The sequence below is a fragment of the Emydura macquarii genome, unplaced genomic scaffold, assembly GCF_026122565.2.
Source record: "Emydura macquarii macquarii isolate MOO-44397 ecotype Brisbane River unplaced genomic scaffold, CSIRO-AGI_Emac_v2 contig_320, whole genome shotgun sequence".
NCBI lineage: Eukaryota > Metazoa > Chordata > Testudines > Chelidae > Emydura > Emydura macquarii.
The window spans coordinates 9,853,494-9,878,440 of NW_027130457.1; the positions used below are offsets into that span (position 1 = coordinate 9,853,494).

Consider the following 24,947-nt stretch of genomic DNA (forward strand, 5'->3'; position numbering starts at 1 on the left):
GTGTAGATCCAAGTGATTCAGGTCCTAAATTACTGGATTCTACAGATAAGATAAAAGAACAGTCTTATCTTTCTTCTTTTCCTCCCTTCCTGGCCATCCACGCTGGAGATGAGGCTAATAAAATCACTATTGCCACTCCTGCGTAAGGCCTTGGTGGGAAGAAAGCATTATCTTCCTTCCCCGCAGCATACCTTTACTTCAAAGAATGTTGGTGTAAAATAAATAGGTTTTAAGGTGATGTGCCTGACCTCTGTATGGTAATCCTGTAAACAACAAGCAGGGGAGGGTATAATTGTATTAAGTATTTATAAGCTAATATTCATTTTATAGGCATCAATGTAACCAAATAAGGGTCTATGGGGAGTTGCTAGAAATGTATACATTTACATACTGTTATGGATAAAAGAATTGGAAAGTAACCTCCTTGTCGCTCACTCGCAGAATTCACACCAATTAACAGAAACAAGGTTTCCCTGTACCTTGACCCCATTCCCTGTAGCTTAGGCCTGACCATTTGTCCAGCTTTTAACTCTTCACTCTCCTACAGACAGGAAAGCAGTTTATCTACACTGCTAACCTCTAACAAGAGGTATGTAAAAAACATCAAATAACTACGAATAATACACTTGCATATCAAAGCTCTAGTCTACTTATGAGGAATGACCCTCACTACCATTGTATTTTTCTATAATATATCTTTAGAGGTCAGATTTGGGCCATGCAATTTGTAAAGTTGCTTGGCTTTTTCGGTCCTAGCATCACAGTATCACCTTTTTTCTTTTGTTTCACCAAGATCATTGATTTTTCTTACTATTTAGAGGGTATATCTGAGGTCAGACTAGGAACCGGCACAGGTCATGTGCTATAAGATCAGACTCTGTTCTGGGAAAGAGTATAGTCAGGATCCCTAGCATCCTAGGTTCTACCAGCCGGATCCCAGTGTGGGATTTTGGTCAGATTGGCAAGCTCCTTCATGGGATGTCCACTCTGGGCTTCCCCAGCATAATACCAGTACTATCCATTAGATATGAGGAAGCCTTTTCCAACATGGATCTGAGAAAAATTGTATCCTTCTGATCCAAAGATCACAGATCTCTCTTTGCAATAGAGGGGTAGAGAGAGGTCTCCAGCAATTGTACAAACACTGTCAGAGAAGGAGGAAGAAATGGCCTTATGAGTCAGAGCCAGCCTCAGAAGAACATCTACAGAGGACAGTGTAGGGGTTACATCCATTACCTTCTCTTCAGAAATTGCTGTACTATTTCATGAATTAATGGATAGAGTGACAAACACTGAACATTTTAGAGGCAACTATGAGACAGAGTTATGCTTCCTCTCTTAAACAGACTTTCTCAAGCAGCAAGGACAATTGGTCTACACCTTCATCAGTTCAGCTGATGTCAAAGAAGGCTGATAAATTCTGTCCGTTCTCGCAGAATGGTTTTTCCATGTTCACACTCATCCAGCCCCAAACTCTTTGGTGGAAACTGTATTTCAAAGATTGAAAGGGAGGCAAGTTCATTCAGTATTCGCTGACAAGGAAGGTAAGAGACTGGATGTACTGGGAAGAAAAAACTTCTTGTTCATAACTTTTGGTATAGGGGTAGTGAACTCTCAGGTACTGATGGCATGCTACCAATACCATCTCTGGGAAAAAAGATGTTGATATTTATAAGGAATCTCTGAGATGGCCAGAGGAGGTTACTGAATACAATCTTGGTGGAGGATCAAAGTGAGGCTAAAAATGAATTCAGAGCCTCCTTTGAAGTCTTCAGACACTTCAGCTGGGACAGTGTTCTGAGAGACAAGGATGAAAATTGAAGATCTCTTATTCAAAGGGGATGGGGTTTTTAGTTCCAAGATGGACAAGATTCTAGAGAGGATGAAGAACATTAAATCCATGACCAGATCTTTAGGGGTGTTCCAACTTTTAAGAAAGAATTCTGAATAACCTCTTTTTAGGTATCAAAGACAGTACCCTTCATCCTCTTCCTCATCTTCTCTCTGTCAGAGAAGAAATCATCATCATCACCTCCCCAGCAACAGTAATAGCAATAGCAGAGGAAGAAGTCATTTAAGCCCTGCAATAGGGATAAATCTTCTGTAATGTCAGTCACAATCTCAAATTTTATACGAGGATGGATAGTTACAACCCACTCATAGCGAGTACCTCCTGTATACTCTTTGGAGACCCTCTGTGCCTATTCTGCCACAACTGGCAATCTACAACTTTTGACAGGTGGATTCTACAGATTTTTATAAAGAGTGATGCCATTCACTTAAAACTCATCCTTCCTTCCAACTCCACCCAACTCTTCCCTTTTCAGGGATCCATGTCATGAGAATCAGAGGTTCTCTCCTGTGTGTAAGAGCTGGAGCTATAGAGGAAGTTCCTCATAAATATAGGAGGAAAGTATTCAAGATGATACTTATTCCAAAAAGAGATGGAGGGCTACATTCCATTCTCATCCTCAGGAAACTAAACTCATTTATCAGGAAATTTCAATTCCACATGTTATCTGTAGCATCCATAATCCCTTCCCTTTCTTTTGGGACTGGTTTATAGCTTTCTTTTAAAGAGTTCTGTACGACAATCTTTTTGAAAATACCAACATTTTATAGTGGAGAAGAATCACTATCAATACAAGGTCCTCCCTTTTGGGTTTTCCGTCACTCCAAGGTCCTTGCACAGTGCCTATCCATAGTCAGGAGATAAAAGATCTTTCTCTACATTTATTTAGATGATTGGCTAGTTGAAACATCATCCAGACAAGAGTCATTGACAGCTGATAACACAGACATGCTTCTTCTCTCTTTGCCAACTCAGGGCTCCAAATAAATGGGAAAAAGTCATTTCTAGAGCCTATAGAGAAAAAACTGCTGGACCTTTGCCCCTCCATATTTATCACACTGAGCGCTAGCCAGGGTTTGAACTCAGGATTCATTTCTGAATTTCCTTTCATTTCCTCCTTGAGTATAATGGTCACAGTTTTAGCTTCATTTTCACTTGAGTTTCCAACCATTTTCCTAACTTTTGTCAAAATATTAGCAATCCAGAGTAGTTCTGAAACTGGGGACTGCACACACACAAGTGGGTTGTGACATTTTGGGGTTCCAGCCAGGCCAGTAAGGGGTTGTGTCACTGCCTGCCCTGCAACTCTGGGTGCCTTAAATACAATGCTGTTCTGACTCTCAGCCCATACACCAGCACCCAGCATTCAAGCATGCAGGTCACATCCTGGCTTCCACCACACATTAACTGTTTTCTGAGTGACCCCAATATTCTCCCCAAGTCCTGAATTTCCCCAAAACTGTCTGCCTCTGTAATGTCCAACCCTCTCCTGGAGCATGCACAGGAATTAAGTCAAAACAGCGCAGCTCATTAATTTTAATGGTGTTTGACAAACATTCTTATTTAAATCACAGCACTGAATTGGTTTATAGTAAAAGTAAAACGAGTTATTAAACAAAAAGTCGTCCTTTAAATGATAAAGTATAGGGAGTAAAGATAGAAATGGTTACAAACAAGCAAAAGTAAAAATATGCTTCTAAGACTAAAGCTTCACTTCAGCAAGTTAGTCTTTGCCTAAATAGGTTTCTCATCAATATTCAGTTCCCAGAGACTTCAACCCCCTGGGCTGAAGGATCCAACATTTTGTGATTTCAAGAGCTCTAGCCCGATGAATCCCCCAAGGGATTGACAACTCAAATGTTTCCCCCCCACATATCACCCCAAAGTTCATTGTCTCAGTTTCAAAATCCAGGAAGGCTTCCTGGTGTTTCTTCCTTCCAACAGACTTCCCATTCTCCTGCTGATTTGTATGGAAATGGAGATTCCAGTTTTTTGATTCCACACTACTTAATTTACATTGGAGACAGGTAGATGGCTGCCGACCCTCTTGTCTGGGAGAAAACCTGTTTCTCCCTTGGTTTGGTCACAGAATTTAAAGCATGGTATCAGTGAGTATTCATAATCCCTCATATAGTGTCAGTGCATATAATTCACAATGGCATTAATCACCAGTGTGTCACAGACTTTCCTAAAATACTTCACTCTGTACACTTTCATAATACATTAATATTGTACTTTCATAATACATTAATATTGTATACAATTAGTTGATTCAGTTGTTTGTCATTTGAGGTTCAGACTCCCTGTCTTTATAGACATGTATTCTCAGATGAAGTTCCTTTCCTGCCCCTGGGAAGTCACACAGTGTGGTCTGGTGAAGATGTCATGCTGGTACTTTCCCTCCTTGTTAGCTTGATGGCTTTGTTTTCCAATTATGTAAATGTGCTTCTCTATGTCTTTGGTCACACCTGGCCTAATTTACATCGGAGACATATTCAAGTGGGCAAAATCACATTCCTTTGTCTGGAACTGGTGGTGTGACTGTCTGGTGTGGCTTAGGCACAGTTTGTCAAATACACTTCAAGATAATTCTACCTCATATCCATAACCCTTTGTATACATTCCGTACATATAGCATGTAACAATTTTTGGGATGAGCATGTTACCAGTTTGTGTATGATACCTTACACAACACATTTTAGATACAGATTATGACCACCATATGTTAGGTGTAGTAAGTATGTCAAGCCTGACAAACTGCCAAGTAGTGAATCACCAGGGGGCCTCTGCCACAGGGTTACATGATGTTTTCCCAGGGTGTGTATGCGCACAACTCTTTTTGTTCTAATGGCTAGGCTTATTGCCACTAAGCAGGCTACCTGTGCTGTGCCCCTATTATTTTTATTTAGCATTATATGAAGGAAGTAGGTGTCAGACAAAAAGGTATCGAGCCTTTCATTCCTCAGTCACAAGTACAAATCAACCCTTGGTTAATAATTTCCAGAAAATCATTGCTACTGGTTTCTCTTAACTTTTTCATGCAAAGTGAGGTGGCAGTCTCAGTCCATTTTCTGGAGGACTGTGTCAACACATCTACTATAGCTAGTGATAGTGGTAGCATCTGTCTCTCCAGTGCCTTTTCCCAGAACTAAAGTTACTTTAAAAATGTAGGAAATTGCTGTAATAACTGCTCCTTATTTTCATTGTATAGGTCAACACATCATATTTAAAAATGAGAGAAAGATGAAATCTCCCTTGTGTCATGATTTCCATATTTCTTTTTCATGCTTATATTAAAGCTTTTAAAAATGTGTCCCAGGCACATAGAATATTAATGGTGTTGACCTTTTTCCTTTGCATTCACAATCCACATATTGTGACAAATTTCTTGAAATTAAGTGTAACTATCAGTCCCTATGGTTTTGATTGTGACTAACTCAACAAGAAAATTGCATGCAACTCTGGTTATTTGTAGCCTGGAATGAAAATGAATGTTTTATAGTCTTCTAGAGCCTTAAAATCCCATGTAGGCTGCAGAAATGGAGTATCTCTCTTAGAGGAACTCATGGTTATGCCGTGGAATTCACCCTGCAGGGCAAGAAAAACCTTGCAGCAGAGGAAGATTGTTTTAAGGCTTGAGAATGGTAGAAAAGTACTGTTAGGTATGTAAAAAATTGCAGGTTTTACTGTATGTTTATGTGACTCACAAGGAATATTGACATGGAATTCAGCATTTTTGTTAACACTGTTTTTGGAAGATTTATGATTAATTGTGCCATTAATAGTGAAATGACCAGGAAAAATCAGCAAAATAATTGTGAGAAAATTACTCTGTCACTTAGATCGGCAACCGATGGTCCTTGTCAGCCCTCAGAAAAGCTACAGTTGTCCCTGAAAAAGTAATACATTACTACCAATGTTCCTGTCCTTTGGAGATTAAACAAATATTAACAAAATACTAATCAGAGATGTATTCAGTAACACATTTGCTTCCTTATTACCTCATAACCCAATTCTACTGGGGGCACTTATGAAAGTGATTGCTCCTGGGACCCCTTTCCAGAGGTGATTTTCTCTGGTGGAGCCAGAGTGGAAAAGGTAATACAGCTCCCTCCTTTCATTACTTTTAATAATGAGTCCAGCTAGCTGTCCAGTACCCACCCTTGCCCTCTGCTTAGGCCCCAGGAACAGTGCTACCTGCAATCTCCCACACAGGCTTGCCCTAAGGAGGCATGGAATGTGCCACCATGGAGTACAGTTTGATAGAGTGCAGGGTGAATAAACACTCTGTGTGTTCTTTTGAGAAATCTTACCTCCACTCACACCAGCACTGTGTATGTTTGCCAATGGGAGTTGTCAGAGAGGGCAGAAGGATCAGGTCCTTAATAGCCTAGCTCCTGCAAATCCTGTAGAAAAATCATGTATTACAAGGATTAAAGGACTGTCTTTCACACTCAAATTGAAAGCTGCTCAGATCAGTTTAGTTACAACTTAAAAAATCCATGCTCTGTAAGGCTGACTGGGATAACTGGTGGCCTATTTTGCTCTTCCTATGTTATAAAATTTCCCAGTCCTCAGTGGGATTTTCCTATTTTAATCCTGAATAAATATGGGATATTCAAGGGGCCTAAGGGTGGTGGATACTCTTTGGTTCTTCTGAAAATGTTAGACACATTCTTGCCTGTCTGGTTGTTCATCAAAAAAACATTTTCGCTACTGAACTGATTCCCACTTGATATATGCTAACAGTGTTTGTGATCTGAAGATGTCAAAAGTGGCTTTGTTTTTTAGACCACTTTCAAGAGATGACCATGTGCCACAACTAAATGGCTGTATGGATTTGTGACCAGGCAGATAGGTTTTGTTTTGTTTGGTAGTAGAGGAGGAGCAGTTGGGATTGGTGTAGCAACCCTTTAATGGGTCATATGTTGGACTGTACAATAATTACTTGATGTGAAGAGCAATCACCATTGACATGAAACTGGTTGACCCACATTCTCTCCTGCATCAAGATCAACTCAGCACAAGGATAGTCAAGGAGCCTATTATGGTTCCCTTGTTCTCCAGATGTTCCAGCCCAGGGGTCAGAGCAGCTTAGGAGCAGCTTTACTTCATGCTAATGGCTATAGTCTTCAAGGAACTATGTGCCAGTTGAGAACTGATGAAGTACAGGAGTGTTCAGCCCCAACATTGACACATGCCTAACACAAAGGCTTGGATGGGCAGCTAGCACAGGAGCTTGCACTTTACACCAACTAAGGGCTCCCCCCTGCTAGGGGAATTCTCATCTGACCAGTTATGGCCGGATTCTACCATTGTGCACTGCCTACGTGGCCAAAGTCCAAGACAAGGGGAGAAAATCTGGCCCTGATCCTATTCCATTGAGTGATGAGCATTGGCCATATATAAGGGCACTTGAATAAGATGTATGGAAGACCAACCACCATGACACTGAGTGCATAATTGTCTTACAAGTGCAAAATTTCCTGAAATTGTGAGTCAACATCTGAGTGAAATGCAAAAGTCCCAGAAAGTGTGATGATATGACCAGTGTGCTAAGAAATGAGCTACCAGTTCAGTCAGAAAGCTCTTCTAATAAAAATAATACCAGGAAAAACTTGCAAAGCAGCCATGGTGGCAGAGAGGAAGCAAGCAGGTCTGCAGCACCTCCTTCACTCTTTCAGATAAGGTCAGTAAGGGTCAACCAAGCGAGAGCTCAAAACTGAGAGGAAAAGTGGGTGTTATTAAGCAGGAGTTAACAAAATAAGGATGGGCATAAAACTAGCAAGGGAGCATGCAGTAAAACAGTGAACATATGAAAGGTATGGAATACAAGAATCACCAGAAAGCCTTGGCCTGGGTCAAAACTGTATCTCTGTATTAACACTGAAAATTACTAACCCGCACTACTGGAGTAGAATGATAGTGCAGTGGCTGGAAATTAGTGAACAGTTTACTTACCAAGCAAAAATTACATTGTAGATGTTAGAGAGGTTTCAGCTGCCATGTATTGAGCAGAATAGTCACACCTTGGAAACTTCTGTTTCACTCATCCATAACATATCTTCCTGTTTCATTGTCCCAATAGCTTGCCATTTTCACTGTGATATGCCCCTTCTGGTCACTTGTGTTGTCCAGAAACTACTGCATGGTGATCTGGAGAACACTTCCTGTCACTCACAGGCAAGTTTCATTGCCTCCACAGCACCAGTTCTGAAAGTGAAGCAGGCTGGAGGCAATAAGGGGAAATCTAGAATGTGTTGTAAATGAACATATTAGCATATCTATGTCTCAAAGTGAAATTGTCATGATTGGTTTCATATAAAACAATTTTAAACAATAAATGGAGGAATAAAAAAATTAGAAGAAAGTGCTTGGCTATCTCAAAAAGCACAGGGTAGGAATTAGAAAAAAGGATTCTGAGGAGAGATATGATGTATAAGAACATACAGTGTATTTTTTTTTCTTCTTTAGCCTACACATGAATTTTATCCTTTTTAATTAAAAAAAAAAAAATGATCACCCTAGCATTTTTCACCTGTTGTGAAAAGTAGGAGTAAGAGTAAAGTAAAAATCTCCAAGTAAAACAGCTGGCTAGAAATCTGGCAAATCATTTATAGTAAATGATTGAAAATTTTGTTAAAATTTTCTGATTAACTCTGCCAAATAGATTTCTTGACCTGAGGACTGAGACAAAGCCCCAGGGTATGTCGATATTGATGGCGGCACTGTTGGCACTGCAGGATCAATTGAGCTGCAGTAAAGATCCAGAAGTGGCGACCTGCTCAATTGATCCAAAATGACAACGTTAATCCATCCCCACAAAAACAGTAATGCTGCCTTTCCGGAAGGGCATTTCCCATCAGTGCAGCATGGTGGGCATGCCATGGTAGGTAGAAGTTAAGAAGTTGACAGGAACTACGCAAGCTACTCTACGTATCTTCATATCTCCCGTCGACTGCTACCAAATTTCACCAGCAGTGTAAACCAGGCCCCACTTACCCACTATACACAATTCCCTACAGTAGCTAGTAATCAAACTACTTAGCATTTAAGAATAGGAATTTCTAAAGCGATCAGTCTGGGTCTCACTCTACACTGATTGAAGTGAGGAAGTTTTACTGCTGTGTTTAACAGCAGCAGCCAGAGTGAGACTAGTGCTGAGTGCTTTTGAAAATCTCAGCCTAATTTTTTTATTATACATTTCCACTTTTTTGCTTTATGTCCAAGAATACTGAGCCTTGGTATGCACTTCTCACCTTCCAAGGATGTGCTTAGTTTTATTTTAAAATTTTCAGATATTTATAAAGCTAACTAGAAATGGTGAGTGTTTGAGGAGTGCAGTGACAGCCTTTTTAGCAGCCAGAAGTTGGTAGGAGATTCAGACTGCTTAATTAATATTCTTTTCCATCTGAGTGTGACTAGATATTCAGACATTGAAAAACATCTTTCTTTATTTTCAGGAACTCAATTTCTTTTTTACAGGATTTCAACTGAACTGAGTTTGTCCTGGGTGAGAAATTAGTGAAAAATATATACAGAGCTCATACAATGCACAATGTTTAAACAGAAAAGTGAATTGTTTTCCAAACCATAAGATTAAAACCCAGGCAAAAACGGGAGAGTGGGAATTGTGACAAAGGCATGAAATTATATAGTACACCTGATTTTATATGTAGTTTTGTTGGTAGTGGGTTTTTTTAAGTTGGGAGGGGAGTGTTAAGTTCAAGGAAATGAAGAGAAGCACTGGAAGAGTAGAAGGATTATTTTGGAACTATCTTTATGTGTGCCTCTGCACAGACTGAGAGCCGGGGCCCAGCTGTAAGCGCCCAGAAAGGGGTGCTAAGCAGGCTTAGTAGCTCCTTGAAGCCAGTATAGAAGCCACTACCAAAGCACTTAAGCAAGTGCTGAACAGTAAGCATATGAGTGTTCTCATCTCTCTTCACCCAATCAGTCCATCATGTGTTTAATTCCATTAGCTGACCATCCAAGTTGAAGAATCATAGAGTTGGAAGGGACCTCAGGAGGTCATCTAGTCCAACCCCCTGCTCAAAGCAGGACTAACCTCAGCTAAATAATCCCAGCTAGGGTTTTGTCAAGCTGCAGCTTAAAAACCTCTAAGGATGGAGATTCCACCACCTCCCTAGGTAACCCATTCCAGTGCTTCACCACCCTCCTAGTGAAAAACTTTTTCCTAATGTCCAACCTGGACCTCCCCCACTGCAACTTGAGACCGTTGCTCCTTGTTCTGTCAATTGCCACCACTGAGAACAGTCTAGCTCCATCCTCCCTGGAACCCCCTTTCAGGTAGTTAAAGGCTGCTATCAAATCCCCCCTCATTCTTCTCTTCTGCAGGCTAAACAAGCCTAGTTCCCTCAGTCTCTCCTCATAAGTCTTGTGCTCCAGCCTCCTAATCAGTTTTGTTGCCCTCCCCTGGACTTTCTCCAATTTGTCCACATCCTTTTTGTAAGGGGGCCCCCCCAAACTGGACACAATACTCCCACTGCGGCCTCACCCATGCCAAATAGAGGGGAGTAATCACTTCCCGCGATCTGCTGGCAATGCTCCTACTAATGCAGCCCAATATGCTATTAGCCTTCTTGGCAACCAGGGCACACTGCTGACTCATATCCAGCTTTTTATCCACTGTTACCCCCAGGTTCTTTTCTGCAGAGCTGCTGCCTAGCTCGTTGGTCCCCAGTCTATAGCTGTACATGGGATTCTTACTTCTTAAGTGGAGGACTCTGCACTTTTCTTTGTTGAACCTCAGATTTCTTTTGGCCCAATCTTCCACTTTGTTTAGGTCCTTCTGTATCCTCTCCCTACCTTCCACGGTATCTACTACTCCTCCCAGCTTAGTGTCATCTGCAAACTTGCTGAGGGTGCAATCTACCCCATCCTCCAGATCACTGATGAAGATGTTGAACAAAACCGGCCCCAGGACTGACCCTTTAACACTGGGCTCAGTGCTGCTAGCTGAAAGGAGTTACAGACCAGACTTTTCTGTTTCCTGAGAGGGCTGAAGTCAGTTATCAATACACATAAGTAAAGGAGCACAGCACAGGGATGGATTTTGAGTGGCAGGCTGGAACTTCATTAAAATGTAACTTTGGACATACTTGGGTGCAGGGCAGGGTTTACATGCTCCTAGCATATAGCCCATAACTCAGCGTAGACTCTCCCCTGCCTACCCCAGGAATCATCTTGCTCTGCTGAATCCTCTCACTTTGTCCTGCAAAGGCAAGAGAAGGTACTGAAGAAGGATTCTGTTCTGCAAGGACTTCAGGTTTCCCTTTTTCCCCCATTGATCTGAGGTCTACGAGTAAAATCCCATGTCTTATTTTCTGGCTCTTTGGCCTTTTAACTGCATTAGGCATTGACTGCTAGTTGTGACAAACTAGCATTCATAAATTCCTAAATCCTCTACCTGTTTAACATTATGGTGCTGTGAGGAAGGCATAATTGAGGCCAAAAAAAGGAAAAAAAACACCCACCACTCCAACAGTTTGACCCCATGGGAAAAATTCCTTCCTGAATCCTTAAGCAAGCTATCAGTTAGACCTGAGTCACAGCAACTGAAAGCTACAGTCCCTATACTATATAGCATAGGAAGGGAGAGATTATTCAGGTAAAAATGGGACAAGAGGCCTGAGAAACCCTATTCCAGGGTTTAAATAAATGACTGTGGGAAACAAAAACTAATCAGCTCACCTCTGGCTGTCTGGCCAATTGGCAGCAAACACCTGGGGGAGGATAGGCCTCTCTCTGTACACACTCCCTCTTTTATCCTAAAGCTGTCTGGCACCTTGCCGCTACAAGTCAAGTTTCCTACCCCTTAAGTTGGTGAGTGGCATTGGATAGGGAGATGGACTTTGCCACAACTTAAAGAATTTGAATAAAAAAAAAAGGCAAAATAGTACCTGGAGAAAGTGTATGACATGTCACATTAAAACAAAAAAACAATGTTAAACTGAAAACCCCAATTCCTATATAAAGAAAATTAAATAAATTAGACCCTCTTACCTCCACTATAACATTAACATCTTGTGTCAAGTCACTTAAGGGACACTGGTTAGGTTAAAATTTTAATGTGTATTATTACTTCATTCAAACTCCTAAATACAATTGAAACAATTATAGAAAAATCTATGTGACCTTTCAGTGCCTAGGGTAGCCACCTGAAAATGCCAAGGTCCGGGCAGGCTGCAAAAGGAGAGCAGAGTCTCCCAACACTGGTGGGTGACACTGAAGTCAGACTTCCCAACCCGCCACAAACAGTGCTTCTGATTCCCCACACTAGTTATCAAGAAGCCAAAATAAAAATATACACAGTCCCCTTTACTGCATTTCAGTCTCTGGCTCCCCATCAGCCACTAGGTCCAGTAAGGAGAACAGTTATTTAAAACTCTATGCTCTTTACCAAAAAAGGTTTTTCCTGACCCCAAAGAGTCAGCCACAGTACCAGCTCAATAAAAGTTTAGTTCTTACCTAAAATACTACGCTGCCAGCCAATCCTTTAGTAACTAAAACTAAAGGTTTATTATAAAAAAAGAAAAACTATAAGAGAAATATTAGAGGATTAAAGCAATCAGATACATACAAATGATTTTAAAGTCCATATATATCAGGTTTCCAAAAGAATTGTGGAGTTGCAGGCTTGTATAGTCCTTCTAGTATACATCCAGTACCTGATGGGTTTCAGTCCTTTTGTTTCAGTTTCAGTAGATGAGTTGATCCAGAGGTTGGTGATGACTAAAAGACAGACTGAAGACAAAAATGGATCCCAGGCCTCTCCCTTTTATGTCCTCAAGCTTTTTTCCATGCTGCTTGGAGAATTTTACAGGAACCAAAATGGAATCCAGAGTCACATGAGTAAGTCCTAGTGACTCATCAGTTATATCCCTGGCTTCTCCCCCTGGGCCCTTTGTATCTGTGAATTCCTGAATGGGCCATCAAGCAGGCTTTTGTTCTGCAGCCATCCTGTCTGGGGTGTGACCCAGACACAGCACAATTTGAAATACAGATATATCAAACATATCCATACCTTCCATTACACACATAACACATGATCATCATCATCATCTTACTTAGCACATTATAACCTTTCTAACAGTACCTGACATGGCATATCTTACATGAGTTACTACGATTTTGACATACTGATGTCAAACAATATACTAAATGCCCCCCCCATCCAGCCAGTGTGACAACCTAGATTACTTTATCATTTGGGCTATTTGCTTTTTGCAGTTCACCAAGCTTCGAATAGATCCTTTAACTTTTGAAAACATCCTACTAGGGCAAGGTCCTGTGAGTTTATACAGCACCTACTGTGTTACCCAAGATAGCACTAGGCCTTGTGGGTCCTGGAGTTCTAGGGTATACCAACAATGCCACTCCCAGCCTTATTTTTGTAAGGGGATAACTACAGTGGTCCACCTTAGGAGATTTACTACAGTGGTCCACCTTAGGAGATTTACTACAGTGGTCCACCTTAGGAGATTTACAAGAGTTTTCCTGGGGTTCCCATTTGTAATCACGGAAAGACTCCCCATACCTGCCTGCCTTGGTTTACCATTGAGAGGCCACAGGTACATCCCTCCGCTCAAATGATTGTTTTTGAAAAATTTATTGTCTAAGTGTCAAATCCCTTTATTAACTACTAATTCTAATTGGTTTTTAAATTGAAAGTCATACAGTAAAAGATATAGAAATAAGCCACTTAATACAATACATAGCACTAAACTATGTGGTACATTATTTAACATAAAAGTCTAAAGTTGCAATACAGCATTAACACAATACATTGTTCCCTTAGCATAAGTTACAATATTATGAATACTTAATTACAGCACAGCATAACATACATACAATGTAGCAGGAGAACAAAGAAATCCTGTATACATATGCATAAATCTTCAGCACACTGCAATATTAAACTTATTACAACATATCAAGCAATACACACATGCATACAGTAACATTACAATAATATACTTAACAGTGGTACTTAATACTGTTATAAGCTAACATTCTATGAGCATTTATCAGGCAGTCAGAATGGATAGGGTGATCATTCAAGCCTCAGACAGCCAACTTTTATTTACAATCATTGCCATACATTCCATATTATTAAGGAAAAATCATACTTATTCCTCCTTGATTTAATCCCTCTGCTTCATCTGGGGGCCTTCTGCTGTATCAAAAGCTGGTTTCATTCCTGCTACCTAGGTTTTCTTCAGCTATCACCCACACCTAGGTGGTATCCGTTCTCTGCCTTATATACAGTTTTTCTGACCTTTACAGATCTTTTCTGATTGGTTGCTTTCTTAATACCAATCAACAATTCCTTCCTACCCAGGGATGAAATCATTTTGGACCAATCAATTGCCCACTATCCTCATTAGTTTTACCATTTTACCTCAAATTCAGAACTCCTTCTGCTCCTCATCCAAGATGATATCATTTTTAGCCAATCAGCTATCTTGTATACTAATTAGCTTTACTTGTTTACTACAAAGTCGCTTATGGACCCCTCCCTTCACGTGTTAGGAGTGACCTTTATTTCACCCCATCCTATCTGCCTGCTATTGTCACTTTCCTAATATCTCCATTTTGTTTCTTTTCCCTCTTTGACTGATGACATCATTGGTCACCATTTTGGATTTCTAACTAAAACTTACTCTAAACTATCATTAATTAATGCTTATCAGAAGCCTTAAATTTAAAACTAACTATATTGCTGGTCATGGCTAATTATTATGATATTGTCACCACTTTTGTTTTCCTGATTAAAGCAAGTAAAATCTTTGCCAATTTTCTCCCCTCTCTGCCTGATTTTTCAGCTGTATGGCTACATGTTGTCTCTGGTACTGGTCTTTATGCATTAATTAGAGCAGCTTAAAAATCTCTTGTATCACTGCTTGGGGCTGTAGGACTGTTACCATACTACAAACAATAGACTAGAAACTGACTTTAAACACGAATGAATTTGACACTTGCAGGTCACTTTCAGAGTATTGCCAACCCCAAATATTCAAAACTCATGAGTCAGGCTCACCAAAAATCATAAGATTGGCTATGAAATTATGTAAAAATAATAGTTTTGGTGTTCTTTTAATTTGCATGCTGCTTTTTGAGCCTTTAGGGTGCATTGGGATCACAGTTTGAAGCTTTCTCTGTAGTCAGAACTGCTAGAAAGTTATTCTTCCTTTAAGAATGAAGGCTGAAATCATCACATATCCGCTTGACCCCAGGAGCTGGGGCTTTTTAAGGAAAATAATAATTATCATGAGAACCATGACAAAACCATGGGAGTTGGCAACCCTGCTTTCACTTCTGTTCAAAGGCTAGTTATTTTCCAGAAGTCTCTTAAACACAACAGTATAGTGACTGAGTTGCAGTTCTCACAGGAGAATATTTAAAACCAAACACCAAGAATATTCCATATTTTAAAGCTGAAAAAAAAATGGAGTCTTCTGAGATATATCAGAGCCACTGCAAGAAGGAAAGGAAAATAAACAGGCACAGGAGTTCTGGGCAGCTCCTCCTCTTGGAAAAATGCTGGGAGGGTCAAATTTTCTAGTACTTAATTAGGTAAAACTTCTGTTTCCATCAGTGCCTCCACTCAGAGATATTAACATGTGCTCAATAACTATACACTTTTATCTGAGCCATCTTATCCAGGGCTACACATTTTATATGGATTGGCTCAGGGACTACATTTTCTGACATATTCTGAATAATGCTGAGCACATAGATGGCGCCCAGTGAATAATACAAATCATGACAAAAATTGTCAGCTTTATGGACTCTCTAGATGCAGTTTCTTTTCTTTGTTCTGGAATTGGCCTTAATACAGCTGTAACCCTAAGAATTTGAGGCATAAACACATCTGATACTCATACGACACTTTCTCATTCCTTCCTTTTCTCAAACTCAGAACAAAAAATGACAAAACAAGATGGTTTTCAGTTAGAAATGTAAACTTTCACAGCAGCCATTGCTGAACAACCCAGCATGGGGCAGAACCTGCCACCCCTTGGGGGTAGAGGGGTTTAAGTGATCTCCTCCCATCTGACTCTTGTTCTCTCTCTCTCTTTCTTCATTCTTCCTGATCTCTATGCTGCTTTTCATGCTGTCAACAATGATATCCTTCTCAACCATCTGTGACCGTTTGCTGGAATCTCAGAGAACTGGCCTTCTTGGTTTTGCTTCCATCTATCAGAGTCCTCTTTTTTTGCAGCATGCAGCAGAAAGATAGACTGGTCCAGTGGACAGGGAGCTAACCCTGGTAGACCTGGGTTCTACTTCCTCCATGGAGTTCCTGTGTGACCTCAGGCCAGTGCCTTAGGGACAGAGTTTCAAAGGTTTTTAGGCACCCAAAGATGCAACTAGGCATCTAGTGGGGTTCACAAAGTGCCTAACCTTCTAAGCACTTTTGAAAAGTCCACTAGGTGCCTAAATACCTTTGAAAATATGGCCCTTAGTGTCTCTGTGCCTCAGTGCTCCATCTGTACAATGGGGATAACAGCACAGCTCTATCTCACTGAGAGGCGCTGAGGTTCTACGGCACTCAGATAGTACGGTGATGGTGCCACATGTTATCCCTTCCGTTAGTTTTGGCCCCTTCTTTTCACCTATCCCCTTCACAGACATCTCCCTCTTTTCTGGATGTAACCTTGGCTCAGAGGGCTTGGCTGTATTTCTTCTGACTCCCCTGCTTTCTCTCTTCAGTGCCCTTCCCCCCCACACCACAGGCTCATCTAAAGACTTCCAGATCTTTAATTTAATCACCAGCCTTTTCTTATCTTAATCACCCTGCCTCCATTGGTAAACAAAATACTGACTCCCTGCTCCAGGGGCACAAGCTGGGAGCAGCACTTCCCCTCTAAAGAACTCACATTCCACACTCAGGTGGGCTAGGAAGAGTGAAAGGATCAGACCTCCTGAACAAAACTTTCCCTGGGGGGGGGGGTAGGAAGGAGTGCCCTTTCCCACTCCTACCTCCTCTTGTCTAGTCTCTTATGGGTTATCTGCTTATCTTCCTAAACAGGTAGCAAGTCCCAATTCAGCAAAGCACTGAAAGGTTGTGTTCAACTTTAAGAACCTCTCTGTACCAAAGCTATAGAACATACCCCAGCACTAAAATATTTTGGAAAGAATGGAGTTTCCTTCCTTTTTTCATTTATTAACAATAGAGTTTGGCATAGTCTTGCCTAACTTCAAATAAATAGATACAAGTAGCACTTCTTATGACTTTCAAAATATGTAACTGAAATAGGCTGTAGATTATGTAACAATCAAAATATTTTAGAGCAATCATGTGAGTCCTTATTTTATGTGATTTTGCATTTATCTCAGTAACTGGAGTCAATTGTTCATTTGTATTCAATAAACACATTACATTTAATTTCTCAATTAATATACTCTTAGTGTGGGGACTACATACATCTAGTAAATTTTGGACACTGCTGTTATATACATAATAAACACAGTTCCTGTTTGGTTTTTTATGTCTTGATATATAACGTTCTTGAGACAAAGATGCATATTAATGTACTGAAATACTAACAGGAGGGTCAGTCACAATATCTCGGTGAAACAAGATACTTTAAGTAATGTGTACTTAATTACCCCTTGGAGACATTATTTCATGTGAAATAGATTTTGCTCATTAGACTGCCATTTTATGGCCCTTTATTTATCACAAATAATAACCTTCAGTGCCTCCTAGACAAGAAAGGAAATGAAAGGTAAAATCTGCTTTTGTTTTCTTTGAAACAAGCCAATGGCTTGGCAGAACTATAGGAAAACTAGGAAATATGTAACTTAATTCATAAAAGAAAAAGCGTTATAAAGCACTCCCTTCCCCAGTGTCTTAAAACTTCTATTAATAATTGTATTTTCATTGCAATAGTTTTACTGGGACAATAAGTTGATTGTGGCCTTTTTGTATCACTGGCACTACTCACAGCAGATACACAAAAGCAGTTTTCTATGCTACTATCAGCTGACTTTCTAAAAGTGCTTGTGTAGGTTATTTTTTGCTTCTAGCCTTCTCTCTTCCCCCATTAGGTGATCATTATTACTGCACTTTACCTCTGCCATGGGGAGTATGGATGAATGAAGTCTGGTCCTTAAAAGCTGAGTCACCACATTCTGTTCAGACACTGAAATCTCACTCCTCCTTGTGACGGGCAGACACTGTATCCTGTAACAGCTAGCAAAACTGTCTTACACCTTCACTGTGACATTTAGAAATCAAACTGCTATAATTTCTGCTTAAAATTTTACAACTTTCAATCACTAATGATAAATAGAAGTATAGGACGTTAGATGTTTGGTCATTGCTCTTCAAAGAAGAGGGAGCTGTACTTTGGTATGCATAAATGCTTGCTTTCTTTTGGTCTGGATTGAACATAAATGGTTTTTTGGATGTTGGTTGTTTTTTTAAGTACTAAAATGTAACAAAAGGTCAATATTATTTTCAGTATTCCCTTAATAATTTAGCATTAATATTGAGAATCAACTATTATTAGTGCATATTAATAACGTTAATTCATCTCCAGTGTATACACAGAGGCCTGCCAACCAGGGAGGAGAAGGGGAGCAATTGCCCAGGGGCGGTGGATGGGGGGATAGATAGGTATACACACACACACACCCCTTCTCCTGACGCCCCCGCCGTTCACGCTTTCCATCCCTGTTCTCAGCAGAGATTATTTATTACATGCCAGGCAGGTCCCTGGGCAGCTGAGGAGATGGTATCTGCTACTCAGCTTCCCCGGGTTCATCAATAATCTCCCTAAGGAGTCCAAGGAAACCGGGAAGCTGAATAGCACATACCGCCGCCTCAGCCACCCAGGAACCTTCATGACACATAGTAGATAAGTAAAAACTTCTGGTTGAAGCCCCCTCAGACCTCACCTCAGCCATTCCTTTCTAGGGGGGCCATTGACTGTTCTGCCCTGGGACCTGGAATTGCTGTCGGTGGGCCTACATACACACATTAATTTGTGAATTAAAATGGACATAATCATTTATTTTATTTTGATTTCTAAAACAAATAAGTGCCCATCTCAAGCTCTCACAATAATAATAAAATCATATTCTACTACATACATCTATTTGGGACAGATCCATAAAGTTGGTGGACCTGTATACACACCAGCTAAAGAGATGGCCTACTCTATGGCTACATTTACATTATGAGATAGGGGTGCAATTTCCCAGTTGGTGTAAATGTACTTATATTATCTCTCTCAAGCTTGCATGCTAAAAATAGTAGCTTAGCCAGAGTAGCCCTGGCAGTGGCAAGGGAGGCTTGAACTAGCCACTGTAACCTTTTGTTACTTTTATGTTGGAATGTTCCTAATTAATATTAAGTTGTTAAAAAATAAAGGTGCAATAAAAACCCAAATTAGTTTTCAGGTTCAAACTTCTCCACCAGTTGGAGAAAATTTATTTAGTAGAGGACCACTAGGCAACACTTTGAATGATAAAACCAAACTTTATTCAAAAGAAAAATGAGCAGTTAAGGAAACAGGCTTGCAAGTACCACTTACACAATACACTTGAAGATGGAATGGTGTATCAGGGGGCAATCAGTCCATTGACAACTGAGTGAAGTACAGCCTTATAATCTTGGAACCTAACAGTATCCTTTTGATATTAATTGGACATCTCCGCATTATTAACAAAACTACTCCTTTTATAATCTCTTATAATACTAATTAACCTTGAATCTACAATATTCACATTTCTAACACCTCCTTATTGATTCTTCACTTTACACATTATTGAAATTAACATTTTTTAACCAATTTTTACCAGTGTCCTTCCATGCTATCAATATAGATAGTATTTTACTAAAACATGCAGAATTCTTAAAAATGCTAATTAAAAACCCTGCTAAAACCACTTATAACCAACCAAAACATAGGCATAATATAACCTTGGGTCATGTCCTTGTTTGCTTCCATTTTCTCATTTTACGGTCTCCATCTTATGTCTAACTTTTCTCACAATAGCAACCTAATTTCCCATACTGCTCTACACTTAGGCTAAGTTAGGCCTGAACCAGATTTCTACTTAACATAGGCTATACACCCCAAGTTCAAACCCACCTGAAGGTTGTGGGTACATGCTTAGCACAGCTAGCCCATGCCACTGCTTGCCACTCTCTGTGGTACCACAGCTACGCTACTATATTTAGCATGATAGCTGGATGAAAACTAGCATGAGTATACCTACAGGAGGTGGAAATCACATCTCCAGCTCCATAGTGTAGATACACCCTACATGTGTATGTGTGAGATGTCTGTATCCTCTGGGGAGGGAAGCAGGGAAAGAGAGATTTCCCTAACAGCATTTTGCATACATTCCAAAGTAGCCAAACAGTATATTTCTCTGAATAGTTATCTATTTAATTATTTAGGATTTGCAGAATCAATCCTTTATTTGTGCAAAAAATCCTTATTAACATAGCACTCTTATTGATTTTAGTGGAACTTCTTGTGTAACTAAAGGTTTGCAGTTCAGAAAAATACAGTGAGTAAACTTTGTACAGGAATTTCCATGGCTAGAATGATTTGACATGAAGTTATCATCCATCATTAACATTATATTTTGCCTTATTGGGGAGCCAAAAACATTGTTGAATCCAACAAGTATTAATGCATATAAGTAATTTAACTGAGTTAATGGAACTACTCACATGTATAAAGCTACTTGGGTACATAAATATTTGCAAGTTTGTGAGTCTAGAGTTTTAAATACAGAAAGAAAAGAGTTCTTAATCCTTAGGCTGCTTCTCTCTCTCTCTAACTCTCACTTTTTATAAGTTCCTCAGAGCAAAATGATGATAGTTTTTATTTTCTAAACATTTTGAAATTGAAAATAAAAATATTAACGGTCTATTATGGTCATATGGTAAAACTATATATTAAGGTTAAAAGGGAAATAATAATATATGCCCCAAAAGACTTGTTTGAGTTGTGATAGCATAGAAATGTGTTTTATTATGTTTTTTCATTTTCAGGTAACGTCTACTACAATTTGAACATAAATCAAATATATTGCCCTTATCATAGCTACAAAAAGCAAAATAAAAATACATAAATGTTAAATTAGATTTCTATACTGCAAACACAGAAGAAAAATTATCATTTGGAAATGGGCACAGGCCAGCAGTTTAATAACATGGCATCTGCTTTGCACTTTTGCCAATAATGCTTTTTCTAAAATGTTTTTTCTGCAAGGTTTCAATTTCTAGTCACACATATAGGAACAGTTTAATTAAATAAAAGCAGAGAACACTGTATTCAAACAGAGTCAACATTTATTTTTTGTTGACAAACTATGGATCTTTGATATCGAAGTAGAAGGGATTTTAAATGTAAACTCTATAGGATTTAAAATACTTTTGCTGTCTCTGAAACATAGCACAACAAACCTGAAAGACAGGTTGAATTTATTTTACGATACTGTGGGATATTTATGTTGAGATACAAATAGCTTAAGGGCCAGATATGAATTAAAGGAAAAAGGAAGAGCGATTGGAAAACTGTAGAATATGCCAGCTAGGCTAGTGGGAGGGTCCTTTTGTGATGAAATGTTGCATAAATAATGCCAATGGGGGTCTAAATTCACTGTTGCCATGGAGACCTTTGTGCCTGACTGAACTCTATTCTTTTCTGTTTTAAGACTGCAACCACTGGGCTTGTGGTAGCTCTAATGAATATCATTTTGTGTTTTATTTTGCAGTAAATGCTTGAATGCTGAAACCAAAAGAAAATAGTGCTGGTTTTAGTTTTCTTAGTGTTCAGGATGGTCAACGGCATTCTCCATTTTAAATCTTTTAAGTTTCTTTTTTTAAGTGATGAAGGTGGGGGGGAAAAGCCTAGATTTGCCTAAACTACTGCTTTGGAAAGGAGGGAAAACTCTCCCTCTTCAGCTTTGTTGATCAGTCTTGTTTGCCTAGACTGCTTTTTTGGAAGTGATTAAGGAGCATTAATTTACGAAATGTACAACAAAGGTAAAAAGTTAAAGCTAAATCAGTTGTTTTGGGTTTTTTGTATGTAGTGTCAGCTGGATTGTTTGTAAAATTGCAGTTAAAGTTTTGAAAACTATTATCTTGAAAGTTAGATTGCTACAGCGTGTTATGAAAAAACTTACAAGTTTTGCTAAAAGACAATGCGATGTGCAGGAGAATGGACTAGATGAGCATGATGGTCCCTTCTGGCCTTAAAGTCTATGAGACAATTGTCAATGGCTTTAATCTAGTTATATAATCGTTGTGTGACTCGCTACAAAATAATGTTTTAAAATCTTAGTAAACAAGAATGTTTGTTAGAATGAATAACAGTTTATCTAAGACCACCAGAGTTGGAATACGGTTTAACTAGCTGGTATTACCTCATAGTTTTTTCAACTATTTACTGTAATTATAGAAATAAAAAAAAAATACCCAACATTTTAAGTTGGATAAAAACAAGTAAGTAATATTACCTTTTAGTAAAGCTGTTTTAATTCCTAGAATATTTTCTTGTCCTAACTCAAACAATAACAGTTTATTTGATGTTTGTTATTTTGTTTGTTTCAGTCATTCTAAAGCTAGGTCCTAATGAAGTCAATAACTCCCCACAGAGATCAGAAAAATTAACTGAATGATCTTTCCAGTGAAAAATGTGTTTACATAGTTGGATATTTTGAGCTACAAACCTGTTGCTTTGCACTTTTACCCTGGAAAACCTTGGTTCTCAATTAATGCTTTGTCGTGTACCATAGTCATTTGTTTTTCTGATTCTGTGTTATACAGATGAGAATGATGTGAAATTCATATAATTAAACAAAGCTCTTAAGCTGTTAGCTTTGCAGGTACATTTTTACTCAAATGATTTAACTGATTTGAAATACCTTATAGAAGATTAGTGACAATAATGCATGATTATGACTTCATGGATTTCTCTGCTACTGGCAGAAGTTATAGGAAAATGTGAGGGACTGTTCAGCAGATTAAGTAAATTAAGTGATCCCAGCAGCTTGGTATGTCTAAAAATCATAGCAGCCTTCCTTTCCAAGTTTTATTCTGAAACTGGTTACTCTACTTTTTTGAAGCTATCATTTTATTTAATCGCATATTATTGATGAATGAATTAAAATGAAATTTCTAAACAGTAATTAAAAACACGATAAACTGCCTACAGTTTGGGTGATTTATGTAGCAAAAAGATAAGGTGCAGTTTGATGTGTCTTGCAATGAATTGTTGTCAAATTACTTCTGACTGAATACACTGCAGGATTGTATTACCACAGAATTAATAGCATTTACAAGTGGAGTGTCTTTGTCAGATTAAATTAATAAGTGTATACTCTACAAAAATGTTTAAAGTGAATAAAACATATCCTTTCTAAGGGCATCATCATTTGATATAACTGTTAAATGTATGGTTATTTGTTCGCTAAACTCAAAGACAAAATTTTCCTAGATCAATATAGCTTAGTTGCTTAATCCTATGCTTAGTGTTTTTAAAAATGTATTCCAGAGTTTGTGGTATGAAAGATATCTTAATTCAGATTTTCTAGTTCTTAAAAGTACATAAAGTTGTATTAATCATATTATGATTGGAAAATCTTTTTATCTGAGAAGAGCTTATTTGTCATAATTAAATGCTTTACTGGGGTTCCGTGTTTTAATAGCATTGCCCCAGTCAATTCGAACCTTGTTAAAATATTCATTTAGATCTACTAACCAGTTTTATTGCACCCACAAATACGACATTAATCTGATTTTAATGAGAATAGTTAACTCCTAGTATGATATACATGGGTTATCAGTCATTTGCTGAGTGGATACTTTAGATTATATGTTGTAGAATGTAAATTTGTAATATATTTAAAACATGCCTGTCACCAAAGATTATTTCATTGAATTCATAAATGACGCATAACTTATTAATGTTGGTTTCTGAAATGAAAGTCACAAATTCAGCTAATTAAAAAAAATAGTCAAAGGGCATATTTAGCTTCAGTTTTGTGAAGAACATAAGTGCAAATAATAGAGTATAGGCAGTTTTGGGGAAGGCTGTGACAAAACAAAGTAGTTAAACTTATTTTACATTTCTGATTTTGTGACTCAAGTGTGGCAAAATGGTTCAATGAAGTGAGGTCGCTCACGTGGTCCTGTGCCAGAGGCTGCATGTGTAATCCTAATGAAACTGGAAAATAAATACTTCAAGAGGCTGAATGTTACTGATACATTTTAAATGCATTGATGAGTAGAGGTTCTTCATGGTTCTTTGCATACATATCTATGTTTATTCAAACAGCTACATACAGTAAACATAAGGGGCCAAATCTATTCCTTGTGTTACTTCACTGATTTCCATGGAGTTGCATCAGGTATGAATTCAGCTCAGTGTTTTGTGTACACAGGGAGTGCATTATGGGACAAATCCTGGTCCCTTTGTAGTTGATGGCAAAACTCACAGGATACATTTATACTGTGATAAGAGACCTGTGGCATGGACATGGCTGACCCAGGTCAGCTGACTTGGGCTCACAGGACTTGGTCTGCGGGGCTGTAAAATTGCAGTATACATGTTTATTTTAACTATATTTTATGTATTTGTTAACAAACAACTCAGGGAATCAGGATGTGTGGGTTATACCTTTTATTTCTGTATTTACTCACTTTGTGACCTAGAGTAACTTTACCTTTCTGTACCTCAATATCCTCATTTGCAAATGGACATAGTATTACCCACTTGTGCGGTTAAAGTAGCCCTTCCTTTTCCTCACAGCTCCTGCCAATATCTTTTCATCTTTATCCTGTCCACTGACATCGCTCTTGTGAAACTTCAGGCTTTTGGCACCCTTGTACCTTCTCTGAAGCGTTACAGGGCCTAGATGAAATCAAGTCTTGGCACTGCCACTTAGAATTCTAATGTGAGTTGGCATGCTCCAGGATCTGATATTCCCCAGGTTTTGTTGTGCTAAAGCATATAAAGGTGCAAAGGAGAGTTGATGAAGTTTATCATAAATTCTTCTGAAAACAGAGAGATGTTTCAACCTGGGGCGTGTGGGTAGAGTG

General features: G+C 38.9%; 1 protein-coding gene across 3 annotated transcripts in view; it reads left to right on the forward strand.

Annotated features, from left to right (window-relative positions):
* The window catches only part of CTNND2 (catenin delta 2), a 1,025,780-nt gene that overhangs the window by 353,698 nt on the left and 647,135 nt on the right, over nt 1–24,947 (forward strand). Inside the window, exon 1 of one of the 3 annotated variants that reach the window (XM_067570046.1) lies at nt 21,744–21,890. The exons of the other annotated variants lie outside the window; for them this stretch is intronic. The gene's annotated coding sequence lies outside the window, so the exon portion shown is untranslated. Of the gene's footprint in view, nt 1–21,743; nt 21,891–24,947 lie in introns of those variants that run through there. 3 annotated transcript variants of the gene reach the window in all.